Genomic DNA, 23,332 nt, shown 5'->3' on the forward strand with positions numbered 1-23,332 from the left:
ACATGACTGGGGACCCATGTCTGACCTAAGCTCCTTCCCCCCTAAGGTCTGGCCCAATGGACCAAGTGATCCGAGTCAGATCTAGGGGGAGGGGTTCAGTAACTGAATGGAGGTCCTCAGGAAAGCCCTTTGAAAACTTCAAATCTTCTCTCTCCCGCGGGCTGGGAATCCCTACTGGAGAACCTCCTCCAGCAGGGCTGTTCCCAATTGGTCCTTTTCACTGACATTTATCAGTGAAAAGGACTAATCCGCTTTCAAGACAGCCTTCTGAAAGGTGACTGGTTCTTTCACAGATATGTGACAGTGAACAGACCAATCAGCAATAAGTGAAGGAGTGAATAAATTAATATTAAGTGCCCAGAGCAGGTGTTAATTTCTGAGTGCAAAAATGTGCATATTGATACAGATTTGTTTTTACTGCATGTGGAGTGAATAACTAATAGCCTCATTGACATGCATTTGCATGTGATGAGTGCTATTAGCTTCCTGGGACATTGGATGCATGTTGTGAAGGCACTAATCCCCTTATAGCACAAGGGGCTGTGGATGTACCTACACAACCCACATCCAACTGCAGGTTAAACATTGGTCCCCTAAATTTGTACCTGAGGCCCAAGGTCATAGGGAGCAGCAGTAGAATTTGAACCCTGTGCTCACTGGTTCAAAGCCTGTTGCTCTAACCACTAGGCTACTCCTCCACTCCCATTTTTACAGCACAAACTTGGATCAGCCAGTCTCTAAATAAAAGAAGTGGATCTATTTTATTAAACATGCAATGCTCCATTGCAAACGTTAAAATAGACCTGAGCTGCGAGTTGTAGTAACAGAGGTATCAACATATATAACATTCAAAGATCTAGTTAGAAGGTAAAGCTTTGCTATTAATAAAGAAGAGAAGAAAGTCAACTTGAAAATAATGCCTACAACTTATTTAATCCATTCAGAGGTGTCTGACTACCATGTTCAGCCTTTCCACAGTGTTGACTTAATAGAAAGTAGTTTACTCCCTTAACCTAATTCCTTGAAGCTTATTCACCATATCTGGCAATACATACACTGGAAGAGCTGTTTTTGACCCACACTGTCTCACTGGCAGAGAGGCTTTATCATCTCTGATAAAACAGACTATAAAAAAAATGCACATGGGCTTGACTTTCTAAGTCGGCTGATGAAAGATTCCAGTTAAGACTCTATGGCTGTCTTTATAACCATGAAGCATTCAGATGATAAGAAAAACAAACCAGCATGTCACGTCACTCTATCATGCAGAGCCTTCCAGTTCAGAAATGCTCTAAGGACTTCATTATCTTGGATAGACAAGGGAATTGGGGTTTACTGTTACCCTGTCGTCCCAGGGCAATGCAGGAGCTCCCCACCTGTCATGGTGCCAAGGACCAAGACATTAATAGTGATGTAACTGTTCTCTTGTGAATCTAAGATTCAATGGGGGAAAGGCCCTACCATCTCTCTCTGCAATCCCACCCCTCTGCAGGGTAACTTCAGTACTGGGTAATCTCATCCTGCCAAAGCATCTCCTGCGAGTAGCAAGGAGGGGATAGAACACATAAGCAAAAAATGTTCTCCCATGTAGATAGAAGGATGGTGCGTGTGCATCTGTCTCAAGAAGCAGACATTCAAATACATAAAACAATTTCATTTCCCTCTGCCTAAGGCTGGAAAAATGAAATGGACTAACAAAAGGAAGAAAGAACTTGAAATAATAAGCAAATGATTTATTTTAGCTTCTGATTTAGTATCACTTTACAGCAAATTTTCCTTTTTTTACAGGTAATAGTTCACAGTCTGACTAAACAGCAGGCAAGTAATCAACTTTCAAAAGAATTTGATCCCCAGATAGTTGTGCCTTTACACATTTATCAACCCTCTTTCTGTTTTCCAGGACCCTCACAATATGGTGCACCGTATCAGATAAATATTATACAAAAAACCCTTGTCAAAACTCAGCAGAATTTGCCTTTCATAAGTTCCAATTCTTTTCCTTGAATTTGTCTTTTCTTTGTCTTTCAGATGAAAGAACATAGGACTCTCCATATAGGTGAGTGTGTTAGCATCTTAATGTTCCTAATGTGAACCAGAGCTCGGGATCTGAGTTTGAACAGCTGAGCGCTCAAATGTATAATGGAGATTGTTGATTTGTGAGCTCACGATTTTTCACGGGGTCCACAGCAGGTGGTGTCTCCCTAGTCTCAAACAAAATCAATGGAAGAAACCCATCTACACTCTCACGTCCTTCTTCCAGAAAATCTAGAGAGAGAACTTAGGCTCTCACAGCATCCAGATTCCTTGGTGAAACTGTATCCTGGCTAAGAAAAAAAAAAATCATATGATTGTGCCTTATTTCTGTCTTGAATTTTCCCAGTAAATGTAGATGATCCTCAGAGGCACACATTCTAGCATTCAGTTTAGCTCTCTCTCAGCAATAAAGGTTTCTCTGTCAGTCTCCCTCTCACATGTGGCAGCATCATCTATGTTCAAATTCATAGTCGCCTGGCCACAGAATAATGTCTCTTATCACTCAAGTCTCCACAAATGTCCTCACTCTTTTAGAATGCAGCATGAATACAATTTAACTGTACTATCTCACACACAGGGAGTACACTTATCCTGCATTAAAACAGGAACAAGACTTACGTTACTCTAAACAGTTAAAGAATTTTCATGAGCCCTTTCACTTCTGTCAGGGAATCCGAAAAATATTTGTTCTGAAATTTCCTCCTACATCTCCAGGGATCTCCTCAGTAACTGAATGGCTCTCACATCCATTTACACGGGCAGCTTTTATCCAACAGACTGATGCTATATGGACGCACCAAAAACGTGTCCCCAAACTGGGCGCAGGTTATTTTAATGCGCGCTCAATCACCTCTCCTGGGAGCTCGCTGCAATAAGCACACGAGCTGCCACACTAAAAAGGATGCGCTAGGGATAAATTGTGCGTCCCCAGCGCATCCATGGCATCGGGCGCCCAGGAGAAGCTGCTGTGCACGGGTTAGGAAAACGGACATTCAGTTTACGCGCGTTTTATCCCGCTGCAGCTATTTTAACCAGCACAATACGCACCCACAATATACACGGCCCCGAGCGTGTATATCATACTGTAAGGGAGCTCTGACCGATGTGCCGCGCATGCGAGAGAGCTCGTCGGTCAGAGCTCAAAGATATATATGGCCCTGGTAGAACAGGAAAAACCTCGCCCGTTTTAACGGGCAGAACGGCTTGTTGTGGGTACATATTGAGGTAGATTTTAAAACCCTGGCGTGCGTAATTCCCGGGCCTTACGCGCGCTGGGCCAATTTTCAAACGGGCCCGGCCGCACGCGTAAACCCCGGGACGCACGTGAGTGCCGGGGCTAGAGGTGCTCGGCCCAGCGGCTATTTGCCGCTGTGCCGGGGGATCATGTGCCGGCAGGATGACGGTGCGCGCAATTTGCTCCTGCTCCTTTGCAGGAGCAAAAGGTAAAACAAAAGTTGGGGTAATTAGGATAGGAATAGGGGGAAGGTAGGACAGGGGAAGGGGAAGGCAGGTTGGGAAGGCCCCGATGCGTTGCCGTGTGATTTAGCGTGCCGACCTGGCATTTTGTAAAGTGGGCGCACGGGGATTTTTGACATTGCGGGGTAATAGCCAATAGCCTCATCTACATGGCATTTACCTGGGATGAGTGCTATTAGCTACACCTTTGTTTGGATGTGCGTTTGGACATGCTAATCCCCTTATTGCATCGGGGGTTATGGATGTGTATCCAAAACACGCGTCCCAACTGCTCGTTAAGCCGTGTGCTAGGCTGGGCACACTTTACTGCATCGGTCACTATATCAGCAAAGCAAAGCTTCCTTTTTTAGCTTTGTATGTACAAGGTACTCACTATAGGCCTCTGTTCTTGCCTAAGTAGTCTGTCTCTCTTCCGAAATGATCAATCGGTGCGCTGAGCGGCTTCTGCTTCCGGCTACTTTTGGCCCGAAGCTATGACCCAGCTCCCAGATGTTTGTTTCCTTTTCTTCCTCAGCTTTTGTCCACAGTGGCTGTTTTCTGCTGGCTCTGTGTGCTGCTTTGTGTACATTTCCTTTCTGCAAACACCTAGGGAGGGGGAAGAGGAAGGGGGTAAGCAATTATTAGCCCCAGGCCTACATTCACATGGCGGTAAAGCTGCCACCCTGGAAGGGGAGGAAGCAGTCTACACAGAACTGGGAAATTCTGATTCCTAGATGGTGATTTTCAGCAGCGTGCGTCGGACAGCACATAAGCGCGCAAAGTTATGCCTATATTTTATAAACTGTATGGCAGGTGCTGCACAGTTTATAAAATATCACGTATCCCTGCCCCAAAAGTATGCACATATTTTCCAGTACACGAGCATTTTATTTTAAATGTACTATCTATATGCATTTTATAAAAGTACACACATTTTATATGCAAAATAACTGTAATATGCAATTTATGCACACGGGCAGATATTTTATAAAGTGTATGCATATTCCACTTATGAACGGACTTTTAAAAACCAGTTTGCCCTGAACCTCCTCCACGCAACCCAGACCTCCCACCCAAAATCTGCAGACGTAAGATCCAGTTTCAGTTCTGTACCCCAGCATGCGTACATCATGATTACAAGTTCACTAATGTATAAGCATATAGGGGTAGATTTTATAACATGAGCATGCCCGCACAAAGGGGGGTGAACGTTGGCAATTTCCATGCGGCGACGCAATCGGGCCTCCCCCACTTCCCTACCATCCTATCTAAACTCCCTCCCTCTCCCCCTCTCCTCTCCTCCCCACCCCTATACCCTACATATCGATCCTTTTTTTTGTTTGTTTTACAACTTACTTCAGCTTGGGCCCTGAAGTAAGTTGCGCACGCCATCCGGCGAGTCTTCGGGACAGCATTCAATGGCGCTGTCCTGGTCCCTCGCCCAGACCCGGCCCGCCCCCTTTGAAGAGGCCCGACACTTGTGCACATACCGGGGTTTACGCGCCTGGCTGAGCCTCTTTGAAAATTTGCGTGGTGCGGGCAAGGCCCAGCCTGGCGCGTAAACCCCGTATTCTTCGCGCGCAGGCCTTTTAAAATCCAGCCGATATTGCTTACAAATACTAACTTATGCGTGACCTTTTTTTTTACTGTTCATTTAATATATAATGTTTGTTTTTTAAAGATGTAATTAATATCTGGTTCTTTTGTACCCTGCCCTGAACTATGGAAGGACTGGCAACAAAAATTTCAAATAAATTCCCTTTTTTTTTTTACCCAATTCGTGACACCGCTAGGACGCACATACTTCCGCCATTTGCAAAATACTATTTACATGTGTGACTTCTAATTTTACACACTGAAACCTTTTGAAAATTAGCCCCTTAGGGGACAATTTCCAAAGGCATTCTGCATGGGTAATTGGGTATTTACTGCAGAGAAGGCCTGATCCCAACCCTCTCCATGAGGGAACATGAATGCACTAACAGGAGTGCCTATAATTTTCCCTGTGGGGAAAACGGGGGGGGGGGGGGGGGGGGGGGGAGTAGTGCGGGCACCCATAAGTACACGCAAGAATTTCATTTTGAAATCCCCGTTCATTCTTTTACCTTTCTCTACTCTGCATACTTTACACTGGCACAGTATGCTAGACAGAGAATTCCTGCAGCAGGATTTTTAAAGGGAAACTCTACCCGGAATTTCTCTTTGAAAATAGGTTTTTAAGCACTGTGGGGAGGCTGAAAATACATGAGGGTTTTAAGATCATGGCACCAATGCAATATTTATACATAGAAGACGGCTGCTCAATGTGGAGCGCTCGTCTTCCTAACACAAGCCCAGCCACATCTCCTGGGCGCGCCATGCAATATTTAAATGAGGGGGGGGGAGGGGGGGGGTCGCACTAAAAAGGTGAAGCGAGGGAAAATTGTATGTCCCTAGCGCCTGCTCGGCATTGGGCGCCCAGGAGAGGTGGCTGTCAGTGCGGGTTGGGACGACGGATGCGCAATTCGAGCGTCCATTTTCTCCACTACTGGCATAGTATGCACGCATAAGATACATGGCCTGGACCGTGTATCTTGTGCCTTTATATTGGGTGCCCAGAATTATATTTTTTTTACCCAAGAGTTTTTTTTTTACTGGAATCTGCTTTCTGGGGTTCTTCCTACTCAGCATTGTGACGATACTAATGGGAGGAACCACAGAAAGCAGGATTTTTTGTTTTTATCAATGAGCCCTTGAGTGCGGCACACCTTTACGCCAGCACCAGGCTGGCATAAAATTTGCCGCATTGCAATGGGCGCAGTGGCCACGTGGGACATTTTTTGCATCACAGGTATTAGCTAATAGCCTCATCTACATGGAATTTACATGTGATGAGTGCTATTAGCTACGTGGCGGTTTGGCCACGTGTTTTGGACACGCTAATCCCCGTATTTCATCAGGAGTTATGGACGCGCGTCCAACTGTGTGTTAAGCCACGCGCTAGCTGCAGCGCACGGTATTACATCGGCCACCATGTTCTTTAAGGTAAGGTCTCATCCACCTCATCATTCGCAACAAGTAGAAGGAGTTTTGAACAAGAACTGACATGTTGTCCGGCAAATGTTAGGGCTGAGTCTAACCTAATACCGAGTACAGTCACTGAATCTATCAGCAGGATGGTTGAGCCTGACATTGAGGGAGATAGACCCAAAATTTTGTCCATGTTTCAACAGAACCAGAATGCTTTTGATTTGTTAGGGTTCGCTTTAAGTCTAAAGGAGTGCAACCAGCTTGCAGTCTTAGATAAACAATCATTGAGATTGGTGAGAGAAATAGCATGCTTGGGGGTCAAAGCTAGCTACTGTTTGGATGTCATCTGCATAGAAATATGAAGTAAAGCCAAGACTTTGAATTAGTGTAGCTAATGGTGAGAGACAGAGGTTAAAAAAATAGGTGATAGACTTGATCCTTGTGGAACTCCATAAGTAAGCGAGTGAGAATGAGATAGCGAGTGAGGTAGAGATTTGTATCTTGGTGCCTACCTAGCTATCAGGATAGCTGCCTACCCAAAGTAATGAATGCCATAGGCTCTAGATTGAAAGTCATTCTCCAAGTCTGTGCCCATGGCAAAGCTCTTATGAAAATCAGAGCCTGGGTGTGTCATGTGAGAGTTGTTAAAATGCTGAACCACAAAGGTCTTTTTCTAAAAGCACAGCCACTTTCTTTAGCCACATCCTGAGCCAAAAGCATAAAATCAGCTCTTTTGAAGGCCGATGCAAAAAAAAACCCAAAAAAAAAACGCTGAAAGCGGGCGCTGAATGTTCAGCACCCACTTTCCTAACGTACTCCCAGGCACCTCTCCTGGGGGGCGCCATGCAATATTAAAATTAGCGGTCGCATTGTCAAGGAGGTGCTAGGGTCGATTGTGTGCCCCTAGTGCCTTCCTTGATAGTGAGAGCCCGCCAGCGGTCGGCTGTCTGCAGCTGTCCACCGCTTAAGAAAAGGGACGCTGAATTTATCGGCATCTGTTTTCCTAATCAGCACACAGCCATGGGTTCGGGAAATGAACGTTTGTTAACGGGACCGTCTGTTTCCCAAACCTGATTTCCGGCACTTTTTTAAAAAACATTTTTTAAAATTTTTAGTTCCTCCTACTTAATATTGAATGATATTAAGCAGGAGGATGTACAGAAAAGCAGTATTTTCCGCTTTTCTGTACATCTTTTGGGAGTGCTCAGAAATTAACGCCTGCTCTGGGCGCAAAACACCGTGTTTTGGATGCACTTTTTTTTTTTTTTTTTTTAATTTTCAGGTAAGTAACTAATAGCGCTCATCACATGATGAAGATATTAGTTTCGCCACATGTTGGACGCACATTGTGGAGGTGCTAATCCCGTTATTGCAGAAGGGGATTAGTTAGCGCCTACACAACCCGTGTCCCACTGCAGGTTAAACAGTGCACCCAGCTGAGCGCACTGTATTGCATCGGCCCCTTGGTGTCCTGCAGGAAGTAGATGACCACATAAGAGCAGCTGCGAAGAACATCGGGCTGGAACGTTCTGAATTCTGACCTGTCTCCATGGCCCAAGTGATAACAGATGTATCAGATAAACTGCCCTACCATTACAAGTGATTCCGGAGATAGGTGTCCCAGGTGCAAACATACCCACTCCTTTATCCCAACCAGAGTAGATTATTAAAACTTCCTTCCTAACAAAATGATAAATCAGAGAAATATATAACTAGCTGCTGGATGTGAACTAGCAGCAAATCTCTCCCCCTGTGTCTAGGCTTCTCACCAAGGCATTGGGCTTACTAAAATCAAGTAATGAGTAATAGAGGGTAAAAAGCTGCACGTCTTGCAGATTTTGCTAGGGGTATGTAAACTTATGAGCACAACAGTAATTAGAAAAGTTACAGAGAAGGACAACCAAAATGATAAAGGGAATAGAATGATTCCTCTATGAGGAAAGACTAAAGAGGTTAGGACTCTTCAGCTTGGAGAAGAGATGAATGAGGGGAGATATCCTAGAGGTCTATAAAATAATGAGTGGAGTGGAATGAGTAAACTTTAATCAGTTGTTTACTCTTTCAAAGAGTACACAGACCAGGGGACACCCAATGAAATTACTGGGTGATTCATTTAAAACTAATAAGAGAAAATGTTTTTAAATAAATACATTTATTCAATGCATAATTAAGCTCTGGAATTCATTGCCAGAGGATGTGGTGAAAGCTATGATTGTAGCTGAGTTTAAAAAAAGATTTGGATAAGTTCCTGGAGGAAAAGTCCTTAACAATTATTAAGGTACAATTACAGACATCCACTGCTTATTCTTGGGATAAGCAGCTTGGAATCTATCTAACCCTTGGGATGTGCCAGGTACTTGAGACCTGGATTGGCCACTGTTGGAAACAGGATACTGGGCTTGATGGATCTTTGGTCTGACCCAGTATGGCAAATCTTATGTCTTAACTCCTCCACTGTATTTGTAATGTCTGATATCAGTGACTTTATATATGTAAAGTTAAAATATTTATGTGTACAGATGATGCTGTTTATCTGCTTTCAGCTAATATATGTCCCATAATTTGTAATCCAATGGCTAACTAGCAATCTTCTCTCTCTCTCTCTCTCTTAAACCTGGATAATGAAAGTCATTACAATGCTATTTTTGGAAAATACAGTTCAGGTTGGAAAATCCATTTTGGGCCACCTTTGTATTAGCAGCAGAACAAATATTAAAGCTCACTGGATCTTTTAGGACTCAGTTGATGGCCAATAATAATTAGGGGTGTACAGGGAAAACAGTTCCATTTTTTTCCCGATTATTTTTGTTTTGTTGTTTTAGAGTGTGTTAAAATGACAAATGAAGTGACATTTTTGTTTGTGTGATTTCAGATGGGAAACTATTTCCCTGTCATTTTAAAACAGCACATCCCAAATAATATTGGCCCATTTATGTGAATCCTATTCTGCTAACTGCAAGCACCTTTGCCAGTTGTATAAAAGCAGCAATATAGCGTATCTCGTTTGTTTTATTCTCGACATTCTTCTTGTTTGCAGGTTTTAATCTCTCTGTTTTCTTATGTGGGGCTACCTGTCTGAGGAGTGCAATTGTGCCAGGGCAAAAGTTAGGAAAAACTATGTTTCAGCCACGATCAACTCCTCATAGGTCCTAGACTATACAGCAAGAGGGGGCAGGACAGGAACTAGGAAATGTTACAGTGGATTTTCCTGTGACAAAACTGCCTTGTCTTTAGAAATATTTGCATTTATTTATTCTTTGGAAAATTCTCAAAGAAATGAAGTGTGTTGAATATAACACTACATAAACAATTAAAAAAAAACAAACCAACCCCAAACTAACTGGTGTTTTATGGTGTTAGGAAAGTTGCCAGAAATAAGAAACAAGCTTCCAGTTAGACAGCCGATTGCTCTCGGCTGCAGACATTTTACAGAAAAAAAATAAGAATATTTAAATAATGCATAATAAGCAAAATATGTGGCAAACATTGTAGGAAACTTCAAATATCCAGGAAAATCCATAGAAGATAAATGGGAAGCCTTAAAAAATGGACCATGGCAGTCCTAATAAATCTTCTGTATAGGCTGAGATGGTACCAGCTTAGGAATGGTCATATGTTCATGCAAGCATGCTGTAAGGGGGTACTGGTTTATAATAAGAAACAGTCTGCAGCACCTTGGTTTGCTTGTACTGCCTTGGCTTCCCTAGGAGGAGGTGGAGACAGAAATGGCAAGGAAAGCATACAGTAAAACACTGAGGAACCCAAGATGCAAAGAGATGATGGGGAAAGCCAGAGGTCGACTGGAGAATTCGACGATGCACCAGGAAGGAAAATGGGCCGACTGGATGGGCCTTAGGGTGCTGATCTGTCGTCATTTTCTCTATTTCCATAAACTAATTCCTAGCATGTTGTATTGAAACTATAAACAAGGAAAGGGGTTTAGAAAACACTGGATAAGTTTAAATAAATGATATACATTTAGTATTAAAACAAGAGAATAAAGCGCTGTATTTTCTTTACAAAATGCATATGAAATGTTGGAAGAAATTCAAAGATCACTTTTTTACATTTGTGCACTAACATCCTAAACTGTGACAGATGAGTTACTTTGGCTAAATTTATTTCTCATTCATACAGCAGTATTATGAGTCTTCCTTTTACATGGAGACATAACATGGAATATGGTTATCTGTGGGCCTCTTCCCCTTTAACAGCACATTTCAACTTTTAGTGCCTTTTAGATACATACGCCATCCAGAAAGGAGTTAATACAACATAAGTTATTTTATCTAGTCAAAGAATATTCAGTTACCATAAAAGTTGCATTACCTGTAGGATTCAGTAATTCAATATGTAAGGTATATCAGAAGAAGGATTGGAGAACAAGAATGTAAAGAGAAACTGACACATCTGCTTTGTATTAATGGAGGCGAGGTGAGAGTAGGAAATGTAAGAGCTTTTTTGTGTTGAGAACAGGTTACAGAAGAACAGAATAGTAGCAATGGCTCCAAATATTATATCCCTTCACATTTTTGGCAATAGCAGTACTCCAATCCAGGCGAGACTATCAGTCAGCTCAGCTGTCACGGGAAACGACGCTGCATGGATTACTGCCACTGCCAGCAACATCTGGACAAGAGTCGCAGCTGCAAAGCGGATGGCCACTGGACTGCCAGAGGAGCAATCAGAAGAGAGAGAAAGGAGGCTGAAGAAAATGATAATAAATTCACATTGTATTTGGACTTCTAAGAAAGGCTACTTTGTTGTGGTGCTAAAAATGTGATCAAAATGAGTTGTTTGCTTCAATTTCATTTATTAAATTAGAATGGCCATAAAAAAAAAAGGGGGGCTAATGCTGGACCATTTCCAGGACCCAATACAATTTTTGTTTCAAAGACATCGTAAGGCCTTATTTATTTCACAAAGTACGGGAGCATGGCAGTAGCCCAGAACTTGCACCTCTTCGCTCTTCTTAATATGACAGGCTGGTGATTTCTCTTCTCTTCAGATTACGGTATAGCGATGTAATTGTTTTTAAGGTGATGTGGAAGCCAACAGAATCAAAACAATTATTTTTCAGGGCCTATTCAGTAAGAGAGAGAAATAGAAGGTAAGGGGAGGGTTTTGAAAGCGGATCAATTTTTGCACTGTGCTACTAGAGCCACTTGTCATGTTGCCTCGCCATGGAATGGACTATTTAGTTTATCTTTTGCATGAAGTTTTTAAAAAAATGTTAGTCTTTGTCACAGGGATGGAGGGGTGGGGAGAAGTTTTACAATAAAATCAATGGCTTTGAATTAATAACCATTGTGAATAGCAGTAGCTTGTGAGTACTAAGGTAATAGTTATTAATTCGAATCCAGTGTGTTATCTCAAGTGTCTGAAAGGATCCGTGTGTCCACACCTCATTTCAATGACTGACCATATCTTAATGTAAAGTAGCAAGAGCAGAGAAAAATGTTTATTTTTTGTCTGTATCATGGTTACCAGCCTTCCCCCACCTAACAGCCTGTTGAATTCTAAAACGTACTGTATATCTAATGACTTAAAGCGGCACTGCTCCACACATAGCAGTACATTTTCAAAGGGGTTTCATGCATAAAAGTAGCATGTATGCTATTTTACAAAACGTCCAGAGTACACGCATTGTTCCTATTTCGCACGTGCAATTTATTGGGGGGATAAAAAGGAGCAGTCTAGGAGCAATCGGGGGTAGGTTCAGCAGTACATGCAGTAGTTGCTATTTTATACGAGAGATATGCATATACATTACCAAACTTATTTGTATATTTTTACATCTGCTAACTGACTCATGCAAGTGAAATCAGACTTATCCATTGCAGTTTTTGGGTGGGGGATCTGGGTGAACAGGTGGGGGTTTAGGGTAAAGTGTTAGAGGGACTAGGTGAATTGGAGAGGGACTGGGTGAACTGGCAAAGGTATCAGCGAATGGGTGATTTCAAGTGTGCGCCCAAGTATTTACAAAACATTTATATGCGCATACTTTATTAAAAAAAAAAAACTACGTCCACGTATAAACTGGGTTATTACGCATATAAGAGCAGATTTTAAATGCCTGGCATGCGTAAATCCCAGCCTTTGCTCGTGTGGCTGGGCCTTATGCATGCCGGGCGAATCTCCCAAGAGACCCCGCCACGCACATAAAGGCCTGTACGAGCTCAAGTGCCAGGCTTCTTGGAAGGGGTGGGCCGGGACAGTGCTATTGTTCGCTGTCCCGGTGCGTGCAACTTATTTCAGCTCAGGAGCTGAAGTAAGTTGGGCCACAAAGGTAAAAAAAAAAATACATTTTTAATTTAGGGGTTGGGGAAGAGGAAGAGAGGGTAGGGTAGGGAACTGGTGAAAGTGGCAAAAGTCGCAAAAATGTACCTCCCCTTGTGCGTGCCGCCCCCGATTTTATAATACGTGCTCACTGGCGCAGGCATGTTGTACAATCGCACATCCATGTGTGCGCCCCGGCTGACGTGCACGCGTATTTTTTAAAAATCTACCCCATAATTTTTTACACACCTAAAAGATACACAGCTATGTTTAGAAAATAGAGAAGTATGCATTTTTTTACACTGGAAATATTGGAATGTACTAACACATACATACGTACATTTGGGGCAAAACTATGTGGTATTTTATAGAATGTGCCACTCCCACCCCCCAGTCTGTAAAATACTAGCATTAATCTTCATGCATAGATTGGGCAGGTTTGAAAGTTAGGCTCAAAGGGCCTGATTTCTCATAGGTTTTTTTCTCCATTCTCTGTTGGAAAAATAAAGCATGCTATAGAAAACAGAAGGCGACAATATAGATCAGCAAGGCTTATTATGTATCCTATAAGGTTTAGAGATGTGAATCGGGACCGGAATCGGTTCCGATTCCGATTCACATTGTGAAATTTTTTTCGTGCGGTCCGATCGTTTTTTTGTTTGGTTTTTTTTTTTTAAATTGACTGCGCCCGAGCCGATAAACAAAAAACCCACCCCGACCCTTTAAAACAGATCCCTTAGCTTCCCCCACCCTCCTGACCCCCCCCCAAAACTTTTTAAAATTACCTGGTTGTCCAGTGGGGGTCCCGGGAGCGCTTTGCCCTTTGCCTTTACCATGTGACAGGGTATCCGTGCCATTGGCCGGCCCCTGTCACATGGTAGGAGTAATGGACGGCCGGCGCCATCTTTAAAAATGGCGTGGGCCATCCAGTCCGCTCTCTTTATTTCAAGAAACGTGTACTATAAGAGAAGCCACCTCCATTTTAATTTCTTGTCTAGTTTCTCAGAGAGCAGATCTCTCACATACCTATCCGGCAGCAAGTTCTCTATCCCTCCCCCCTCCCTATATTGTGCAATTGAAAATTATATAAATTAATAAAAATATTGGTCTCAATATACTTGCACTTAGAACAGTATATTTCCACCAAGTCTTCGGAGCTATATAATACCCTTATGAAAATACAGTTTACGGTGACTTTAAAACTACCAAGAATGGTATTTGCTGTCTTCCCGGCAGCTCTGCCACTGCTTACTTTAACTCTAGCTGGAAGCTTGAACAGGATTTACATGGCCACTGTGGCTTTACTGTCACTATACCTTGCATACAGCTTTCTCTGAAAATGACAATGTCATTTTTCTCCTGGGTGCGATACTCCATTTGATAACAGCGTGAGAATCTGTGTCTGCTCCGTCTTTCAGTAACGTGGGTGTGTGCAGACAAGAGGAAATCATCTGGAACAGGAAAGGGATGACTTGAAACAGAATAGAGTGTGAATGGGTGTAGGTCACAGAGGATGGAGTAACTTTTTTTTAAGGGGCATGGTGGAGCTTTAAAATTGCCCTGAAAATTGACATTTTCAGACATCTGGAATGCGCTGATATGAGCTCTTTACATCTCCAGAACAGAAGTGAAATGATTTCTAATGATCCTCTCTAATATGCCAAGCACTTTTTCGGCTGCCATATTACTCCCCTTCCTTTTCCTTTGTGTGGTTTTCGGCTCTCCGCCCAACATCCCAATTTGATGAGCTTAACAGGAAACCTGGAGAACAGCCTGAAATAACTTCATTGCAGGCCATAGAAGTTCTCTTTCTGGATTCTAAGTTTGCCACCTGGCCATTGAATCTATACCCCAATTACTGTGCTTTAAAAGATTTCATATAGGGTGCTGTCGCAAAGCATATTTTGTTTGTTGTGGAAGAGATCCTGGTGGCAAGTATTACACTTATGAAGAAACTTATGAACAATGTTATCATTCTGCCAGGTCTGCAGGCAGATCTCAGTCCAAGCCTAACAGTGGAGCACAGTGACTCCATTCTATTTCTCTATTAACAGCGTCATTGACAGATCTTGTACGTCGTAAGTAACGGCAAAATCACAGCAGTTAGCTCCTGGCACTGAAACTCCACCAGAACTGCTTTGTTATGTATTTACAGTCAGAATGTAGGTTATGGCTAGGTAGATCCGAAATAGGGAATCTGTCATTTAGGCCGCGGGCGTTAGGAGATGGTACTCTGGATTATTTATTTGTAACAGAATGCCAGAAAGAGAAAGCTATTGCCAATGACAAGCTCTATAGTCGCCCAAAATTGTAAGCATGAGTTTATTTTATAGAATTTTATAAAAGTAAACCGGTACAGATCCTTCATGAGCCAGAATTAAGTTCAGCACTGATCTTTCACTTGTGCCTGCAGAGTATTTAAGTAGGGAGGGATATTTTGGGAATAGACACTGTCAGTGTGAGCTGCTTCCTGCTATTATGTGTGTTTATTTTTTCTTCATTTTGTAATTTGCACTAAGGTGAACAAGAACAGGTGAGTATTGTTTTGCGATGAGCTGACACGTACAAATTATATAACTCAAAAAAAAAAATTGTGACATATTTCAATGAACTTGTGAGAAGTTTGTGGGTGTGTTGAATTAGTTCAAACTTAAAAAAAAAAGTGGATTTTTCAAAATCAGCATTGAAAAGCAGCTTCATCCATTTCTCAGGGTTCAGAGGGGGCAGATCAGATGGAGATTTCCATGAACTGACAAACTTTGGTGAATCCATATTGAATTCGGTCAGATTTTCCCCAAATTCACTGGGAAATATTTATTGAATGCCCCCAGACAACAGAGACAAATTCTGAACATTCTGTCAAATGGACCTTGATTTTTCCCACACACCTCCTATAATGAAGGAACATCAAACCAACTTGAGGTCTGGCTGTGTGCTGGGATCCTGGATCACAAACAGGCCACTCTCACTGCACAAAAAAAAAAACCAAACAAACATTGACTAGTGCTCCATCTGTTGGCCAGGTTATGAAGTACACTACTTCAGCAGCATGCATAAGCATTACAATTGTCTTACTTTCGGAAATCAGCTTTCTGTGATCGTGTACAACTTTAAGAGCGCGATTCACTAATACTTTTCTCCCATTCTATGGTATGGGAAAAGACCTGGATGAATCAAGTCCTATGCCATTGAAAGATTTTATAGCAAGCCCAAAGCTTTATTTTTTTTGTAAATAAACTGTACACAAGAAGTTCCAAGCAAAACTAATGGAGCCTACTTTCTGGTACACAGGCAGGCACCTGCGTTCACTCATATATGTGGATTCAAAAAAACCCCCTTGATCACCTGATAGATAATGAAAATTAGATGCAGACACACATATGGCAATCTCATATGCCTTCTTCTGTTTGGAAAGTAAACTAAATAGACAGGTTGTACTTTAGATTTGTTAATATTAAGAATTAAATTAACAGGTCTAATTTTCACAGTATAATCCCAAATGCTTGTAAAAAATGTAGGGATAGATATTCAAAAACTATTAGATGGATAAGTGAAAAGTTATCCATCTAAATGGCTTAGCTGCAATATTCGACGACTTCTTAACTCTTTTTCAGCTACAATTTAGCCGGATATGTCGGAGGCGTTCCTGGGGCAGGCGGTAGACATTCTGGGGAGGAGTGGAATTAGCTGGGTAGGTTAACTGGCTAGCTCCGATATGATATTCATATGATATTTGGAGTTGACTTGTTAACCAAACCGACTAGCTGGTTGCACTGCAGCTGGGTGGGGAGGGAGTATCAGCAGGAAAGCTGAACAATGGAATAGAAAGAGCAAGGTCAGCAGACCGTTTTTCATCTGACAGAAGCCTGTGGCTGACTACCTCTCTGAATGAGTCAACAAGCCTGGCAGGGCTTAGCATGCTGAGCACAGGGCACACCTGGAAAACCTACTCATGTGCTCCATCATTCTAGCAAATGCTTCAGTGTTGGTGCAAAATATGTCTATTTCCAAGAATTCATGGTTGCTCAGGAATAGGAATGCCTTGTTTGGTGGGTTTGTAGAAAGGTATCTACTGTCTTTTTCAGAGGCTAACCTGCAACTTTAAAGATGATTCAGTTTCGAGTTGTAGAACCTGTCCGTGTGGTATTCCCAGCAGATGGGGCCTCGGTCGAGAATCCCAAAAATTAAATAAAACCCCTAAAAACTTACTTTATCTGACGGGTATCCGATGAAGGCTGGGTCCTGATGCCGGGTCCTAGGCCTGGACCCAGGCCCGAGGCCGAGATCCGACCCAAAGACTGGGTCCCGATGCCAGGGCCTAGGCACAACACCGAGGCCTCGACCAGGAGACCGGGTCCTGACACTTGGAGCCTCTTCTTGATCCTCTTCGTTCTTTGGAACTTGCAAGCCAAATAACACTGCCAGCTAGGGTCATGCCGGAGTTAACTCCAGTGCATTTGCTCCAGCAGATGGCGCCATTTTGATGTATAGCAATGCCGAGGCCTTGGCGTCATGTGTGGGTCCGTGCCAAGGCCCCGGCATCAGGACCCGGCCTCCGGGCTAGATCGCGGTGACCTACTGTGCCCTCGGCCTATGCAAGGCTGAAGTTTCAGCCTGTGTATAGGCCGAAGCTGACATATCCCCACTGGACTGGGTAAGTGCGGGCTGGGAGGTTCCTGGCCCCTGCATTTTTTCGGGTGGGCAGGTGAAAGGCCCTGGGAGGCCTCATTTTTATTTTTTGGCCATTTTATGCTTTTTTTTTTTCTTTAAATTGTTTGATTCGGTTTTTTCTTACAACTGAAAATGAATCAAACAATCCACGAACCGAAATTCTTGGAACAAAAAAAGCTCCTAAAAACAAACCGAAAACAAATTGGTTTTCTCCTGTACATCCCTATCAATGCTTACTTGGTTCTAACACTGGTGTCACTAGGATTTGATGAACAACTGGAGAAACATATCTATGGTTATTCACCTGCTTTGTTGGAAAATTTTATGTAGGTTATTTTAATATCTCATCCAGATATCTGAAGGAATACTTCTCATTTGAAAACAGATTACTCTGCCTGGCTACTGAGAGACAGAGCAGATGGGAATATTTATTTTTATCAACTACCTCTTTAATCAGCATGTTCTCTTCTAACCTTGGGGGTTTTTTTTTAGTTACATTCTCTGTTTTTCCTTTTCTTGCCTCCTTTGTCTTCTTGGATACTCAGAGGTCAATATTGAAAAGTATTTAACCAGGTAACTCAGAAGTTATCCGGCTAAATGAAGATTTGGGAACTTATCCAGCCATATTCTAGCTAGATAAGTTAGGGGCGAAACTGGGAGGAGTTAGCCTGCTATGTTATCCAATTAACTCCGATATTCAGAGTTAGCTGAATAAAGTAGCCATCTTAGCACAAAAAGCTGCCCTAAAGTTAGCTGGATAAAGTTAGCCAGTTACTGTATATTTAACCGTGCAGCTGCACGATTGAATATACCTCCAAAGTTAGCCGGATAAATTTATCTGGCTAACATTGCTGTATGCACTGTGTCTGAATATGGACCTCTTAGTGTTCAAAATGTTAATAACTCTTCTCAGAGTCAGATAGAAGTGTCAAGCAAAAACAAGAGTATAAAAACAAAATACAAAAAGCTCACAGGTCAGTGTGCTTGGACTGTTTTGAAATATCAAATCTATTGCTCAAGAATAGGGGACTTTTGGCCAAAAACATCCAAATATAACCCTTATTTCACCCTTGGGGAAAAGCAAATTGATGGGTGCCCAAGTCAGCGAAAGCGTATGAACGTACGCCGTGACGTCACGCACGCCTGTTCATGCGCCTTTGCTGACGAGCGCCCGTGCGTTCATCCATCTTCGCCGGCGGGGGCCCTGGAAGCCGCTTTCGCCGCCGGCTGCCCCCGAGAGGCAGGGGAGCCGCAGTGCGCACCTCCGGAGGAGGACAGAGAGGACTGTAAGAAAAAGTTAGTTAACTTTTGTTACACTTTATTTACAATATTTTAATAGCATGTCGAGTCGCTTTTCGCCCTGTGCCTTAGGTTTTCTTTTGATTAAAGTTGGGATCCACTTCCTGGTGCCTGTTATTTCAAATGACACTTGAAATGACAAGTACCTGTGCACTCAGGATACTATATAGACGCTGTATAGTGCATATACAGTAAAATGGATTGCGCTTCAAGGACGCACATTGGACGCGGCTTGCATTTGCAAGCCATTTAAATACAGTATCGAGCGGTATGTGATCCGAACTCTGCGTGCGGCAAACGCGGGTGCGCCGGGCACTAATGCACCTCTTTCTACCGCACCTTACTGTATCGGCCCGATTGTTAGCCGGCACGAGTGTTGGTAACATCCCCAAGGGACGGCCCCCAGGGGACCTCATAGCCGGGAGGCGGTTCAGATCCAGGAGACCCAGCAGGAGCTTCACCTATACCAACCCCGTTCCCCTCAGTTTGAGCCCTTGGGTGCCGGGGCTGGCAGGACTTAGGCAGGGCTCTCCTGGTGCAGGGCGAACCAGAAGAGGAGGCAGTATCAGGAAGTCTGGGTCAATGCAGGATGAGTACAGAAGTACCGTGGGCAGTCCAGAAGTCAGGGTAGGTGGAGAGCAGGCTGAATGAGGAACCAGGCCAAGGATCAGGATGGGCAGCGGACTCGGAGAAGCCAGGAACAAGCCAAAGGTCAGGACGGGCAGCAGACAAGGAGAAACCAGGAAGCCTAGCCAAAGTTGAAACCAAGAAGACCATCCGAGGGACAAGGAGCTGGGGCAGTGGGACAACAGGTGAGGAACAGGCAGGAACTCAGCAGCAGGCAGGAACGCAGCAACACACACTCAGAGAGAAGGACCTTTTGCCAAGGCCCTGATTGAAGGCAGGGCCTGGCTTTAAACAGTCCCAGGCTTGATGAGGTCATCAGTAATGGCCATGGACTTCAGGGCCCATCTGCCTGCTGTTGGCGCTTTAAGAGGCCAGGCTGCCCCACGCACACGGCAATTGGGGGGGGGGGGGGGGAGGGCAGAGAGAGCTGCGGGCTGCCCCCAACGCAAGGAGCCGTGCACTGCACGTCAGTCCCTGTACCAGGACACGGGGTGCCCGCCTCGCAGGACTGGGGATGAGTGCAGCGGTCCGATGGGGTAACTCACTGGCTGCCGAACGTAACACACATGCACCACTGTCAAAAAAAACATCTAATGTCTACACCAAGAGGTGTTGCTCCATGAAATAAAGTTTACTGAATTATTTCTGCTGGTTAGACAAATGGGTAATGTGTGTATTTTTTTCACTGATAACCACAGAACACAAAAATACAGATACAGTCTGTAATTTACTGGAGCAGTAATTAGAAGCTTCTTTTCTCCCTCCTCTCTAGTAGAATCCTCTTTAGAATGTGAAGCCTACTACTAGATTTTCACCATAGGATTAAAAGAGGAACTTTCCAGCAATGCTGTTACTGGTTTGGGTGACTGATAGGAGGGGCCATCTCCTAAAAGATGGGTCAGTGGTTCAAGGTTGCAAAAGGTGACTCAAGTGAGTCACTAGAGCAGAGATGTTGGAGTCAACGTCAAAGGGAGTTGGTGAAAGGGAGCCAGGGGCGATCCTCTCCCGGGCTCCTGAAGGCGGCAGGGCAGTTTCCTTTCTTTACCATCCTAAAGTTAGAATGGGGGTCACGATGTATCCAGAACCAGAAAGATTTATTTTTCCAGTGTTGAAGACATAGACTTGTCCAAGAGACTCCGTCATACCAACCAGGCAGAGCTATCTGGTTTCCAAGAGAAAGGGATACCTTTTGGACAGAAACAAAAGAGATCCCCAAAGTCCTCCTTCAGTACACTAGTGGTTTGAGCACTTATCTTTGTTTTTTGGAATTGTCATTTCTATTTTTGCATCTGCTGCATGTTCAAAGGACTGTTTCTTGTGGCTTCCTGCCTTTTGTATTGCTCAATCAATTTAATTGTATTCAGTAAACTTCACACTTGTTTTGGAGCACAACACTTGGTGTGGGGTCTTTTTCTTTTAGTGTGATCTCCTGGGCCTTACGAATTCTTGTGATCCAAATATTACACCGAGTTGGAAAATGCTCAGCGGTCTCTGAAGTGTGGCCCCTGTACAAGAGATTCTCCTCTCTGGGACTTTCCCTGTGTTGGTACCTGTATAAAGTTGCTGATTCATTCCTTCCAGCAGGAACCAGACTTGCTGCCTCATTGGTGAGGATCCTCCTGGACAGGGCCGGTGCAAGGGTATTCGGTGCCCTAGGTGACCCTTGCGCTGCCACCCACCCCCCCCAGTCATGCCCCCCCCCCCACCTGTTTCGGCACAGACTGTGTGCTTCTCAGGGCACCGAGCCGTAGGGAGCACCGACGAACAGCCACAAGGTGCCGCAAGCGGGGCCAATCCCGCTAGCAGCAAAGAGAAACAGAAACAGTCGGTGCCAAAACAGGTAGGGGGGGGGCAACACTGTGTGCTTCTCAGGGCTTCTCGCGGCCCTGAGAAGCACACAGTCTCTGTTTCTGTTTGCCGTGAGTGGGATAGGCCCCGCTTGCAGCGCCACGTGGCTGCTCTTCAGCACCCCCTACGGCTTGGCGCCCTAGGCGACTGCCAAAGTTTTCCTAATGGACGAGTCGGCCCTGCTCCTGGATGCTCAAAGACGAGCTTTTGATGCCACTCATTGATTCACAAAGTCTGCTGTAGGCCGTTCTTTACTCCAGATAGTAAATCCACTTCTTAAGACAGATAAGGTCATCTCCACTGAAGACAAAGACCTTAGTGCTAACTTCTCTCTCATGAGGATGACCTCGGAGTTCTTTCACTCGGAATCTTTCTGGACTCCGAGTTCCAAGCTTGAGCCTCTGCCACCTTTCCTGGAAGAGAACCAGGACAGAAAGTACACCAACTAAAGTGGGCTCATGAGTTCTTTGAAAACACACTCTTTAATTAACACCTCTCTAGAGTGTGTCAAGGAAAATGTATACTCCTCTCTTTCTGACCTCATACATCCAGTGTGTGTCAAGACTGATGTACATAGTAAGAGGCCCATTGGTGACACTGTTACAGCCCCCCCCCCCCCCCCTAACAAGGGCACATAAAATGTTGCGAGGCCCTGACACCAATGGACTACTAAGTGTCAGGCTCTCAGGACGGAGGGTTCAGAAATTTGGGTCAATTCAGATGGTGAAATACACCCGGGCTACAGGCAGTAGCCCTCGTGGTTCTGCTGGAGCTGGTCAGAAAGACCCCTTCTTATGTCTCCTCTCTGTGAACCCTGTCCTTCCATATCTCCCCTTTACCTTTGTTGCTGGTAGCTAATGTATTTCCCACACACAAACTACAATAAGTTATAATCCAAACTGATAACTTATTTTTTGAAGTAACCAGCCAGCAAGTACTTACAAAGGATTAGAGGGTAAACACTTTCTCTGAATAATTCCCGGTTCGACATGATTCTGAGCCAAGATAGAGTTAGTAAAATCAATTAAACAACATTCTGCAGTTTAGAGTACCAATTTCAACACTCCTCTCATTTTCCCAATACTCCACATTTACTCCTACAAGTCAACTATTCCCAGCAGGACTGTGTGACTCATATGCCTGGGTTACTACCCCAACCTCATCTTCTCAAAATCTCCTCAGGGTCCATCTAACCAAGATACTCACACACCATAGGCCACCAGGCACCATTTCCTTCCAGCTCCTGTGTCCTTTGCTCCAGCAGTGCCTAGGATCTCCCCAGCATCCTCCACACTCCGGTACTCCTTTGGTTACAAAAACGCTCTCTTCTCTTCCCACTCTCCCCACTTGGTTCCCAGCCATTTCCTCTTGGGAGGAAGCACCACTTCCACCTCAGGCCTCTCCGTTTGAGGGGGAAGAGCCACTGCAAAATGGATGGGTTCCTGATCCACAAACGCAGAGGCTGACTCCCTCCAGATGTCCTACCAATCCTGGAGGTTCCTCAGTCTCCAGCTCCTCCCAAACTTTACCAGATTATAAACTCTACTGGACCACTCCTCTAAAGAATCATCTTTCCATCTTTCTTAAAGGGAAACCTACACGAGAAACCCTTAAATAGTTGTATCCAGAACAATCCCATTAACCAGCATATAACTTAGGTCAATATTGTTTCTTATGCCATCTAGTGGTGATTCTTTGGTACTGCAACCTAGTGTCATTTTTTTTTTTTTTTTCCTTCAGTTTACTCAGAGACACCTCCATTGCTCCCCACCCAAAGTCTCTCCGAGTGCCAGCTTTTAGACATGGACTCAATTTATAGGGGTCCTGTCACACATTAAAAAAAATGGATGGAGGGGACAAAACCCCACAGCACTTTAGGGACAGGATTTTATTTGCAAAGGTTTTTTTTTTTTCCCTTTGGATTGTCTTCCTCTCAGAAATGCTGAAATTTATGCCCTTGGCAAAAAATATGCAATTTCAAAACTGTGCAAGCAAGCCATCTCACACGCTTATTTGCACTTTGATATTTCTGTGGGGCTAGCAAGTGCACTGGTACTTAGTCCTCACAGGCCTGCAAGTGAATTTTCAGAGGGGAACTCCCCAGGGCTTG

The 23,332-nt window shown here is 43.9% G+C and overlaps 1 long non-coding RNA gene across 1 annotated transcript in view; it reads right to left on the bottom strand.

The window, feature by feature from the left end:
• Positions 1-1,143: 1,143 nt before the first annotated feature.
• Positions 1,144-23,332, bottom strand: part of LOC115091142 — a 115,646-nt gene continuing 93,457 nt past the window's right edge. Inside the window, exons 3-4 of the long non-coding RNA XR_003856628.1 lie at positions 3,884-4,095; positions 1,144-2,324 (exon numbers count right to left, since the gene is read on the bottom strand). This is a non-coding gene — a long non-coding RNA (uncharacterized LOC115091142). The remainder of the gene's footprint in view (positions 2,325-3,883; positions 4,096-23,332) is intronic.

This window comes from Rhinatrema bivittatum, chromosome 4, assembly GCF_901001135.1.
Source record: "Rhinatrema bivittatum chromosome 4, aRhiBiv1.1, whole genome shotgun sequence".
Taxonomy (NCBI): domain Eukaryota; kingdom Metazoa; phylum Chordata; class Amphibia; order Gymnophiona; family Rhinatrematidae; genus Rhinatrema; species Rhinatrema bivittatum.